Genomic DNA, 11907 nt, shown 5'->3' with positions numbered 1-11907 from the left:
CACTGGAAAGTAAAGTGGCACTTTTGGAATTAAAAATACCACCATAGGAATGAGAGACCCCACAAAAGGATTGGAGGATAAAGTTGAGAGAGTGAATAGGAAGCAAGGAAAGAACAACAAAAATGGAGGATTGCTCTAAGATTTTGGATGCCTACATTAATTCCAGAGACAACAGGGAAGGAGGGATCCGATAAGAAGAAGCTAACATCAAGGTAATAATAATAATTCATCGTCCTTCTCCTCTTCTTCTTTAGGCTAGGAGAGAATGATGTAGATTTGCAGATGGAATGGACCCACTCAGTGCTTAGAACAGGTTCAATATAACATTACCATGATGAAACAAAATTTCAGATCATAGAGCAGGATGGAAATATGGTGCTTAACATGCAGAGAATGGGGATGGAAATCCTGAGACTTAACAAAATGGACCATAGAAGCCACCATAAGCCAGGTTCCTTTACTCGTCTTCACCAACCCAGTTAAACAATAGCAAAAAGCGGAAAAACATTTACTCAGTGGGGCCACCTTGAGAAAAGGAACAAAGAAATTCGATGATATCCCCACACATCATCTTCAAGACCCTGGGATGAGGTTTACGTTTAAGCAGAGGGCTAGAGATGTGCACAGACAACGTATGGCCCCTTGATGTCCACAGCTCATCATTGTCTGGACTCCAGTAGTTTCTACAAGATGGTCTGACAAGTTGTAAGTCTCTTTTGAGGTGACAAATTCCGCTTCAGACTGGCCCAGTCTTCAGTCTTTTTCTTTTCCCAGCGTGAAATTCTTATGGAATTCCAATTTCTTGGGGTGTATTGTTTGAATAGTCTGGTGGCCAAATGGAAAAGCAAAATGTTTCTGGAATATTCTCATTCTTTCCAGGCATGCTAGTCACAGTCACTGAACTAAATAGCAGTTAGGCATCATGCAAGTCCTAGAAAAAGAATTGAATAACTAAGTGTAAATCATTAGTGCTGGAGGGAGCCTAAGTAAATGTTCTTAGACAATTACAGTTAAAGTATAGCTTGGATTTTTTAAAACCTCAGTAAAATATATTTCCTCCACAATACCTCTGCTTTTGCTGTCTTTATGTGACCTACTATAATCTTATTTTCCAGATAAAAATAGCATATCAAGAAAGGGTTTTGCTGTTATTCATCATTATTCATACACACTCACCCACATATGTATATCACATATATGTATATATGTGCATATATACATATATATACTACTATATTCATACTATTATATATGTATATATGTGTGATCGAGAATATGATATGTAAAATATATAATGTTATATATATTATAAGAAAAATATATATCAGAGAAAAGCTTGGGTATGGTGCCTCACACATCAAATCATAGCACTTGGGAGGTCAATACTGAAGGACTTCCTGGAGTCTGAGGCTGGCCTGGGCTTCACAATATTAGGTCATTAGGGCTACAAAGTAATACTCTGTCTCAAAATAGAATAACAACAACAGAAAGAACAATCAACCACAGACACAACAAAAAGTAAGAACAGTGTAATTACCACAACACTTCACTTTCATAGTAGAGGAGTGTGCTGTTCATCACCCCAAATAATATAGAAAACAAAGCAATTTTTGCTTAACACACAGAAATAACACATTAATTCACTCAAAGAATATTGTCCCCACTGGGTCTTGTCAGTACATACCTAACCTTACTTGAATAAAACAGCTCTCCAATACATTGATGAGTTTTTGATACATTTTGCAAAGACAGAATACATTGTTGAAAGAACAGTGATCATTAACTTACAGCCCAGATCTGGGTGTGACTTTGTCACAGCATATCTTTCCTGTGTGCAACTGAGATGTAGAACTGGGACCAATGTAATTGGCCTAATTAAGCACCCACTCTGGGCTTTACCTGTGTGTGCTTTACCATTTGAAAAACATGGTTGTCTATTCTGTTGTCAAAGGTGGCTCTATCCAGTTTTACTGGATGACACCACAATCTACTGCCATAAACAGGGTTGTCTGTACATTTACATAACCTGTCTGGCCTCTGGAGGCATTGAAGTCTGACTCCAGAAATTGCCATAAATAAGCACGTGAAGAATCCACCAGGGGTCAGCACACCAAATGTGATCACCCTAGTGTTCCTATGAATTGAACCAAGGGGAGAAAAATCCAAATACATTTAGAAATTGTAATACATATATAATTAAAAATAAAAGTCATCTCTCCTTTTCAAGTAAGCTTGCTTGGCACAGCTCTGAGCCTTCCTCCAAGGACCAGAGCCTCAACAGTCACTAACTCTGATTTCAGTACTGAGTGAATCTATCAGCTCTCCTTTCAGTTTTATTATGAATTCCCAGTAAAGACAGGCTATCAAAAAAAGAAAAGTGTGAAGAGACAATCTGTTTAAAAAAAACAAAAGAAATGGCTTTGTGGGCCAGAAGGTGACCAGCAATGCACAGTTAAATGCAGTGTCCAAAAAAGGCCTATCCTGGAGCAATTAAAGAATATTCCTCACTAGGAAGAGAAGAGAACCAGAACACAAAACAATGAGCAGAAGCCCAGAAAGTGATAAAATATAAGCTAACAATTATAAATTGCTGGCTGTAAAACAGCAGGAAAAAAAACACCCTTAAATTTTGTTTTGCTTCCCTAAGTTCAAAACTTACATAGAGATGGGTAAACTGAACCGGCAACATGGAAGGTGTTCAAGGTGTGCTAAGGGTTTAGTTGCTATTGTTCAAGACAAAGTTATTAGACATTTTGAATTTATTGGAATAATGAAAGCACTGTCTGTACAGTCAGTAACAAAAACAGTAACCCAGAAGCTGAGGATATAATTAGTTTAGTATTAAAGGAGAATTAAGAGACTATAGGATTGCCAGGCAGTGGTGGCACACACCTTTAATCCCAGCACTTGGGAGGCAGAGGCAGGTGGATTTCTGAGTTCAAGATCAGCCTGTTCTACAGAGTGAGTTCCAAGACAGCCAGGGCTATACAAAGAAACCCTGTCTCAAAAACCCAAAAACTAAAAACATACAAACAAAGAAACAACCCCCCCTCAAAAAAACTAACCAACCAACCAAACAAAAACCAAAATAGAGACTATAGGATCCAAACATTATTTTAAATCTTGGCTTGGTAATTTAGTGCATTCAGCTCGGAATGCTATATTGTCATAACCTGGGTGGCTTACTGATAACAACGTTTCTTCGTGGCTCTAGAGGATTGAAATCTATAAGTCAGAACACCATCAGAGTTGTGTCTGATGGGGTTTTCTTCCTGGCTCACAGATGTAGTTTCCTTGCTGTGCCTAAAGCAATGGACAAAGATGTACAGTCTCTTTAAAGATTGAAATTGTAGCTTCAGGAACCCATCACCTCCAAAGGGTCCTCCTTCCTACCACTGTTACAGTAGTATCGGAAACACTAGTGTAGTAGTAAGGGAAATATGACATTCAGATCACAACAGGTAGTTGCATACCTGTGTATGCATACCCGTGTGCCAGAAGAGGGCATCAGATCTCATTATAGATGGTTGTGAGCCACCTTGTGGTTACTGGGGATTGAATGCAGGACCTCTAGAAGAGCAGACAATCCTCTTAACTGCTGAGCCATCTCTCTAGCCCAGCAAATAGTTTTCTTATGCAAAATACACATAATGTTAAGTACCAAGATAAATTAAAACAGAGGGTTGGGAGATTTATGCTTTGAAAACAAATGAGAATCCGAAAATGAGAGATTAGCAATATCAAGTTCAGATACACTGTAACTTAGGGGAAAACATACATTTGAAAAAGATAAATAAAGGGGACATGCAGTGTTTGTGAATACAGATTCATCTAAAAATTATCTTTGGGCTGGCTCTTGTAGCGGACCCATGCAATTGTTCACGCCTATCAAATTCCAGGTCCAGGGGATCTGATGCCCTCTTCTGGCCTACTCCAGGAGCCAGGCATGGTACACAGATATGCATGCAGACAAAACACCTATATACATAAAATATAAGAACTTAAACAAAAGAAAGAGCAGAAAGGAATAAAATAGTGTACGTGGCGGGGGTGGGGTGGGGTCCGGTATGTCTCTGCAAACACCATGGCCAACAGAATGTCCATGACAAGAAGGAAATCCGGTTCAATACAACTCAATAGCCAGTATGAATTCAAACTTTTAGAGTGTGATCCCAGGCAGTTTATTGTAGGCACATTTAAGCCCAGCCAACTTAGAGAAAAAGTTTCCCGGTGCTAATGAACTCAATTCCATGTGCATGACAAAGCTTAAGGTATGACTACATCAAAACTCTTTGCAAAGTACAGGCGACCGCTTCCATAAAGATAGGTTTTATAGATTGACTACATATGACCTCTGAGAGGTCTGGGGATGTTACCCTCCTGGTTTGAGGCCTGCCTTTTATAGCCACACCTCTCTGCCCATCTCCTGCTATTTGCCACGCCTCCAACCTGGTTCCAGTTACATTCGGAAGCTCCAGCTCCACAGAGTAAAAAGGAAGTCGCTGATTGGACTGACGTACTTGGGGGTGTGGTTTTGTCTGACTTATTCTACCTGTTGGTGGGAACAAGGGGATTCATTAAAAGTTCAAGATGACTGAGTGACCACAGCTCCTGTTGTCTAATTTTTATCCTCGCACATATGTAAGGTACAGTACGGCTAGCCTACCTGGTCTTATCTCTCTTATCTCTTTTATCTCCTCCTATCTATTTCTAACTCCATATTTCCAGGTAACCCACTGTTTTAACGTTGCTGCTGGACAGTAACATGGGGATAGACCTGCTCTGGTCTCTGTCATACAGATAGATAGCACAGAGGTCACCGGGCTATGAACCACATCCGTTCCCAGCCTTCCAAGTGGAAAGCAAGGTATACATCTCCTTCTTTGAAAAGACGATTTCCCTAGTGCTTCTCTGTGAGCACAGGACCTTTGTGCCCCATATAGAATATGAAAGAAAGGAATGGGGAATTAAATAAAAGGCTATTTTTTGTACAAAAATTAGAAAATGGATGGACTAAAACAGACAAATAGCACTCATAATAAAAGAGGATATCTCTCTATATTTAATGGAGTTCGAATATGTACGCATTTATGGTTTGAAATACAGTTTCACTCTGAAGCCCAGACTAGGCCCTAAACATGCAGAAATTCTCCTGCTTCAGCATACTGAATGCTGGGGTTATAGATATGAGTCATTACACTTAGCTTTGTGGAGATTTATAAAAGCACACACAGACAACTACAACTTTGCTGAAATAATTATTTTTCTAAAAGGTATATAAAAACTATGAATCTTCAAAATACCTAAACGACAAAGATTCTCATAAAAATGACAATCATAATAGGAATAATACCAGGAATCAAAAGGTCCCGTTGGCCTCTCACCCCTCAAAGGACACCAGATCAGGTCATTTTACTTACAAAGATCATATATCTATTTCAAACCACTTCACAGAGAAAATGGGGAAGTTGCCAGTTAGTTCTATAAGGCTAATATAACCTTGGTACCCAGGTGCGATATAGTATAAGAAAAGAAAATTTAGGCAAATTACATGACGATTTATATGCAAATATCCTAATTAAAGTGCTAGCAAATAGAACTCAGCAGAGTCTGTTTAGGAGGCCACATGAAGATTTTAATGATTTTTTTGGACCTTACTTCAAAGCTATGCATGGCTGTTTTTCTTGTTCACACACACTAGCTCTGATTCAGCATAGGACTTGCCTACGGCTGTAAAAAACGAGAACCACCTTTTAGAAATTAAAAGCCCACATATTTCATTAGTTTTTCTAAAATTACGATTACAATTTGTGAGATATATATATATATATATATATATATATATATTTTTTTTTTTTTTTTTTTTTTTTGAGACAGGTCTCAGGTAGCCCAGGGTAGCCTGGGCTAAGTAGTAAAAATTCCTTATCCTCTTCCTGAGGGCTGGGATCATAGGAATACATCACCATGCTCAGTTTATCCAGGGCTTCCTGCAAGTTAGGCAACCCTCTACCAACTGAGTTATACCCCAGTCCCTAAACCCTAAATTCTTAACATGTTTAAGAGAACCATTTTATTTTGAGATAACTATAGCGTCTCAAAAGAAATTTTATATGGGATAATCACAGGTCCATTTACACAGTTTCCTCCTTTCGTAGCATATTGTTAATTGACATACCACAGTATCTTAATTAGACCTCCACACTGATGCTGCTATAAACAGAAGGGCTCTAACACTATAGGGGCCCTCCAGTTCGTTCTTTTAAAGTCCAGGTTTTTGGTTTTGTTTTTTGTTTGTTTGTTTTGTTTGTTTTTGGTTTTGTTTTTAAAATCCTGTTTTACCATAGAGTCTTTGACTGAGTGCTCAGTGGAAAGTGTTGGGTTTAGTCTTCAGTTGAAGGGAGCATAGAAAAAACCCTGTTCACAGCACCTTAAGCTGGTCCAGCCTTTGTAAAACCCTGTTCACTTAGAATTCCGCAAGCCTTGGAGCGGTAACCTGATATATGATTGGCTTCTGGAGGCCTTACAAACGGCCTATCACGAGCGGTCTGACTGCCCTTTCTGGGTAAAGGGTTCCTATTTTCGGAAGGCAGTTCATCCAGGGTTAGAAAGAGCTTCCCAGCCAGGGCTGGGAGAAGCCTTCTGTGGGCTTCTGAACTGAGTGGGAGAGTAAATCTCTTGCTATTTCAAAATGCCACAATTCCTAATTCTTTTCATGCCTTTGGATTCTGTGACTGCCCCCTCCCCAGCACAGCCCAGCCCACACTCACAACCCTCTTTCCTTGCACGTTCGAAGTGTACGGACACTTGAGGGAACAAGCTGGGTGGTCCTCCACGCGATGCCAGTCTAAGAAAAGTCGTCACCTCCGCTAAGGCCAGCTGGGACTTTTATGCGCTACAGCTTATCCTCATGAAACAAGTAGTGAATAAAGGCATTTGTCTTCAGTTCCGTGCACAGTTGACTGGAGATCCTCTCACGTTGAATGAGAACCATAGAGCTCTGCCGGAGCCTCTCAGCCCCTCCAGAGACGACCTTGGAAATGAGAAAGATAGTAGTCCTTGGGTCGGACCCGTAAGAGAGATGGAAAGGACTGAAAACCTCTAAGCACTTTTTCTAAGATAAGTTTTTTTTTTTATTGTTGTTGTTGTTTTGTTTTTTGTTTGTTTTTTTTTTTTTTTTTTGGAGTCAGTATCTATCATTCTATTCGCAGCTGTCCCTTGTCCTGGCTAGGTGCAGTCTGCTGGCCAGACTCCCTAGGGAAGGCTGGTAAAGAGAGAGTGGGATTCTGTCTAACTCAACAGGACTATATGCTTGGGCAGTCCTCCGGGCTGTGAGACTCTGCAGCGTGCCTTCCAGTGTGCAAAGTGACAATGGCCTTGAAGGTTATTGGTGCTGAAGAGGAAGGAAAAGAATGGGGGAAGAAAGAGCAATGAAAAGGGAGTTCTTAAGTGTTTCTTTCTGATTTTCTTTTGTAGGGAGGACAGAGCTGTAGTCAACTGCAGAATAGCTCATCCGGGAGAATTCACGGCTAGAAGGACAGCGGAAAACCAGGTCTCTGCATGACTCTTAGGCTGCTTGTGGGCTCAGTGAAAGCAGAGGAACACATGTGCACACAGTTCTCTGCACAAGTGGAAGGGTGTAACAGACAGGGCACCCGGGCCCTGTGGGCTATTGGTGGTTGGTTGGCTGGCTGGTTGGTTGATTGGTTGGTCTCAAAGAAAGCAGCATTATTTAATGAGAAGGCTGAGACTGAGCTTCATGCTGTCAGCAAAACTGTGAAAGCCCAGCAGGGCAGCAAATGTTCTTAATCCTAGCACTCAGGAGGCAGAAGAAAGTTAATTAAAAAAAGAAGAAGAAGAAGGAGGAGGAGAAGGAGGAGGAGGAGGAGGAGGAGGAGGAGGAGGAGAAGAAGAAGGAGAAGAAGAAGGAGGAGGAAAGAAAGAAAGAAAGAAAGAAAGAAAGAAAGAAAGAAAGAAAGAAAGAGAAAAAAAGAAAAAAAGAAGCTAAGTTTTGGTACCTGACATGACCTAGGGGGAGTATTAGTGTCTTTCTTTTTACATTCTCCTATAGGAAGTCTTCAGAGATAACTCCTTCCCTAAAGGGTCCTTCAGGGCTTGGATGAGCAAGTACGTTGGATCCTATCAGCTTCTTTTGGGTTCTTGGCCCTGTTCCAAGGGGGATGCAGACCTAGGAAGTGTGGTGCCTTCAGCCTGGCCAGGGCTTGGCAACCTCGGTCAGTTACTGAGGTTCTGGAACACAGTGGACCAGTGTGGTAGACATAGTGCACAGAGGAGACAGTCGAGCAGTCCTTGGTGGCATCTGGTGGCAGCCACTTGGGCATCTGGTCTCTCTGCTGGTGGATTCAAGTATGGGCACAGAGGCTTGCCAGGTACCACAGGACTTGGGTGGGCAGGCTCTTGTGACCAGGCCTTCCAATGTCAGCTTTGCCAGAACACTTGGATCTTCCTCTCCCTTCCTTGATGGAGTTTCTGACACTTTGGTGCTACCTCCTTGGGCTTTGAACTTCCTCAACTTCATCATCGCCATCTTGTCTGAGCTCAAGGTGCCTCCCCCTAACTTCCAGGATACACAGTGGCCACTTTGCACAGAACATAGAAGGACTGAAGCTAAGCTTTAGGCTCTTGGCCACCACAGCCTTACCCCGCCTTCTATGCTGGACTTGAGAAGACCCAGGAGCTGATCAGCGTCGCAGGGGCATACCTGGCAGCTGACAGCCCAGACCCAGTAGAGTTGATGGCTTAGGATGGGTTTACAGATCCATGTGGGGTTCTCTCTACATAGCCCTGGAACTCCCTATGTCAATCAGGCCAACCTCATATTCACGGAGAGCTATCTGTTTCAGCCTCCCAATAGCTGGGATTAAAAGGCAGGTACTACCATGGCTGGCTTTTCTTCTTGTTCTATCTAAGAATAATAAAGGTGTTTCTGTGTGGTTCAGGCCTTTAACTCCAGCTGTTCAGGAGGCCAAAGCAAGATTGTATTAAGTTCAAGGCCAGCATGGGTAATTTAGGAAGACGCGGCTTCAAAAAGTACAGAGAGCTAAGGATATTGCTCATTTGACAGAGTTCTTGCCTAACATGCTCTAGCTTCAATTCTGATGATATTTTTAAAAAAGCAAAAAACAAACAAACCAACAAACCAACCCGATATGTACTAAGTATGGTTGTAATTTAGCAATAAAACAAATAATGAATTAAGGCAAATGAATACCAATGGGCACTGCTGTCAGATTCAGAGTAATTCGAAGTCCATTTGGATGTCTGATAGTTTTCAGTTTGTTGTGACATTCTCGAGGACATTGTACTCCAGTTGCAAAGGTGCTATAGAATGTGGTGGTGGTTGGGGGATGGCGGGAAGTGGTGGAGCCTGTGTTTCCTGTCTCTGGAATCCTTAAATAGTGGACAGAAATAAGAGGGAGGAAGGAAGAAGAATAATTAAACAGTAAGTTAATATTGCTCTCATTCTGTCCTCAGGGACCACAGGATGGGATTTACATGACAAAGGGTGAATTTACATTATAAAAAGAGTCTTTTAGGAATTTTGTAACTAAATCCTCTTAGGCAAAGGCCTGCAAAGAATTGCACAGACTCATAAACACCATTTATAAGGTCTAATTCTACTGGAGACAAGAGACGACAGTCCATACAATGGGTGATGGACACATTTGGAATACAGCTCAAGGGACTTGGGCGTAAGAGTATGTGCGAGCAGTGGGGTTGCATGGGCAGAGCCTTGGTCCAGGAGACTGGAGAATAATGCGCACATGGTCATCAGTACAGTGACCTCTATAGCTAGGTGACCTGCCTGGCGACGGTGTAGGAAGCAGAAGACCCCAGTCATTAATCCAAAGACGGTGGCCCACTTAGTTATGCGGAAGAAGAGGTCGGATAGGAAAGGATTTAGCTGCTACACATGAGCCTTAAAGCCCCAGACAGGAATTTTTGTGTGATGTTAAGGGTCAGATGGGAAGAACAATGACAAGCTTCAGAGGAAACTCCATGAGCTTTCTATGGCTGCTCAGGAATTTCCAGTGTGGGAAGCGAGTGGGGCAGAGGCTCTGCTCTAAGTTACTTGGTAATGTGCAGATCAGTGGTTTCCAGTGTACAGAACAGCTCCTCTGGAAAGCTGACCTCTAAATGAAGCTCTCTCATATTATATAAAACAGTGCTTTCTGGGCTGGTAAGATGACTCAGTAAGAGCACTGACTATTCTTCCAAAGGTCCTGAGTTCAAATCCCAGCAACCACATGGTGGCTCACAACTATTTGTAATGAGATCTGACACCCTCTTCTGGTGCATCTGAAGACAGCTACAGTGTACTCACATAAAACAAATAAATAAATCTTTTTTTAAAAAGCCAAAAAACAGTGCTTTCTTAGGGCTGGGTCTTCATGTCTCTGCACTTTGGTGGACATATAAACAATGGCATCTATCTCATACTGTCCGTGGGACATAGATAGACTGACAGACTTCACTTATAATATAGAGTGAATTGGTAATATAGGAACACATGGCCATATTAAAACCCTATCAGGAAAACTAGCTCAAGAATTTATCTAACAAACCAGACTGGGGAAAATTTTGATGCAACACCCTCCCCTGAACATCCTGAACCTAAGCACTGTGAAGGTAACAGTTTCCACCAACCTGTAATCTGGCCACTCAGGGTGAGTCAAGGTACAGATAGGCAGAGAGCACCCGACTCCCCCAGAACTTCAGCTTGGCTCAGTCCCCGGTAGTGATGAGACCTACTTGAATCACCATCCATCCATATCCTATGAGTTCATCTGGAGGTGCTCTTCACTCATTTATCTGTCTAGATCTCATCTGGACCTACCTTCACCTCCCTGGTCTCCAGGAACCCACATTTGATTCTGCCGCTCTAATTAACCCTAAAGTTGGTTAAACAACTGTTAACTGGTAGCTTACTCATCAGCTCCCTGGTCTTTGGAATCTCCATCAAATGTATTTAAACAAGACACAGGGTGTAGTGTAGAAGACTGACGGCTCATTTCAGAGTACAGTGGAGTACACTCAAGGCAAGTGGACAGTGGTAGCTGAAGGGGCCATAGCAGAGGGAAACACTGCAATAGCCGGAGAGAGCGTTGTGTCCATCTATATATGAGATGGCCGCTTCCTGACGAGTGTTTAAAGTCCACTTCACCAATCAGTCCATTTGGACTGACTCTTAGAGGAGGAGGCAATCCTATGTCTTTGAGGGAACAATACTTCTTTGTTCTTCCTAACTAGACAGTAGCTAGGTACTATAGTAGTCTTGTGATCTTTGCAAAAGTTTAGAATGTCCTATCTTCACTAAAAGATAGGTTGATGAAATCTATCTTTTGACAAGCAACTAAACTTCACCTGCAGTTTCAGGTGCTAGTTTTACAAGCTACCAATAAGAAGAAGTCTATCCTCAGTAACATCCAAGCTTCCTCATAGCTGACTAGCCGCCTCGCCACTCCTACTCAAAAGCCGCAACCCTAAAACATTTAAGGGATGGCTCTTAGTTACTTTCCTATTGCTGTGGAAGGATATCACGCCCAAGGCAACTTACAGGAGAAAGAGTTTATTGGGGGCTCCTGGTTCCAGGGGGTGGTAGTGATCCAGGTAGTAAGCTCTCACAGTGGCCGGGAGGTTACATCTTGAAACAACAACCACAAAGGCCACACCCCCTAATCCTTCCCAAACAACTTCACTGCCAGGGGACTAAGCATTCAAATATACGAGCCTGTAGGGGACCTTCTCATTAAACTACCACAGGTATTGAACAGTTATAGCATCTTTGCTATAGTCTTTGCTAAGTCTTTGTTGACTTTTAGGTCTCAGGATGATCAAGGAAACCCAGAGAGACTGAGTTAGATTGCTATGCGATGATCTAAGGGTTGA

General features: G+C 42.0%; 1 long non-coding RNA gene across 2 annotated transcripts in view; it reads right to left on the bottom strand.

Moving 5' to 3' along the window:
• Window positions 1–438: 438 nt before the first annotated feature.
• The window catches only part of LOC116088642, a 30162-nt gene continuing 18693 nt past the window's right edge, over window positions 439–11907 (bottom strand). Inside the window, exons 4-5 of one of the 2 annotated variants that reach the window (XR_004117958.1) lie at window positions 9230–9408; window positions 439–931 (exon numbers count right to left, since the gene is read on the bottom strand). This is a non-coding gene — a long non-coding RNA (uncharacterized LOC116088642). The remainder of the gene's footprint in view (window positions 932–9229; window positions 9409–11907) is intronic. The other variant, XR_004117957.1, reaches the window with a different exon arrangement.

Source organism: Mastomys coucha, unplaced genomic scaffold, assembly GCF_008632895.1.
Source record: "Mastomys coucha isolate ucsf_1 unplaced genomic scaffold, UCSF_Mcou_1 pScaffold14, whole genome shotgun sequence".
Classification (NCBI taxonomy): Eukaryota; Metazoa; Chordata; class Mammalia; order Rodentia; family Muridae; genus Mastomys; species Mastomys coucha.
The sequence above is the reverse complement of the archived record's forward strand: the minus strand, read 5'-3'. Positions and strand labels throughout refer to the sequence as shown.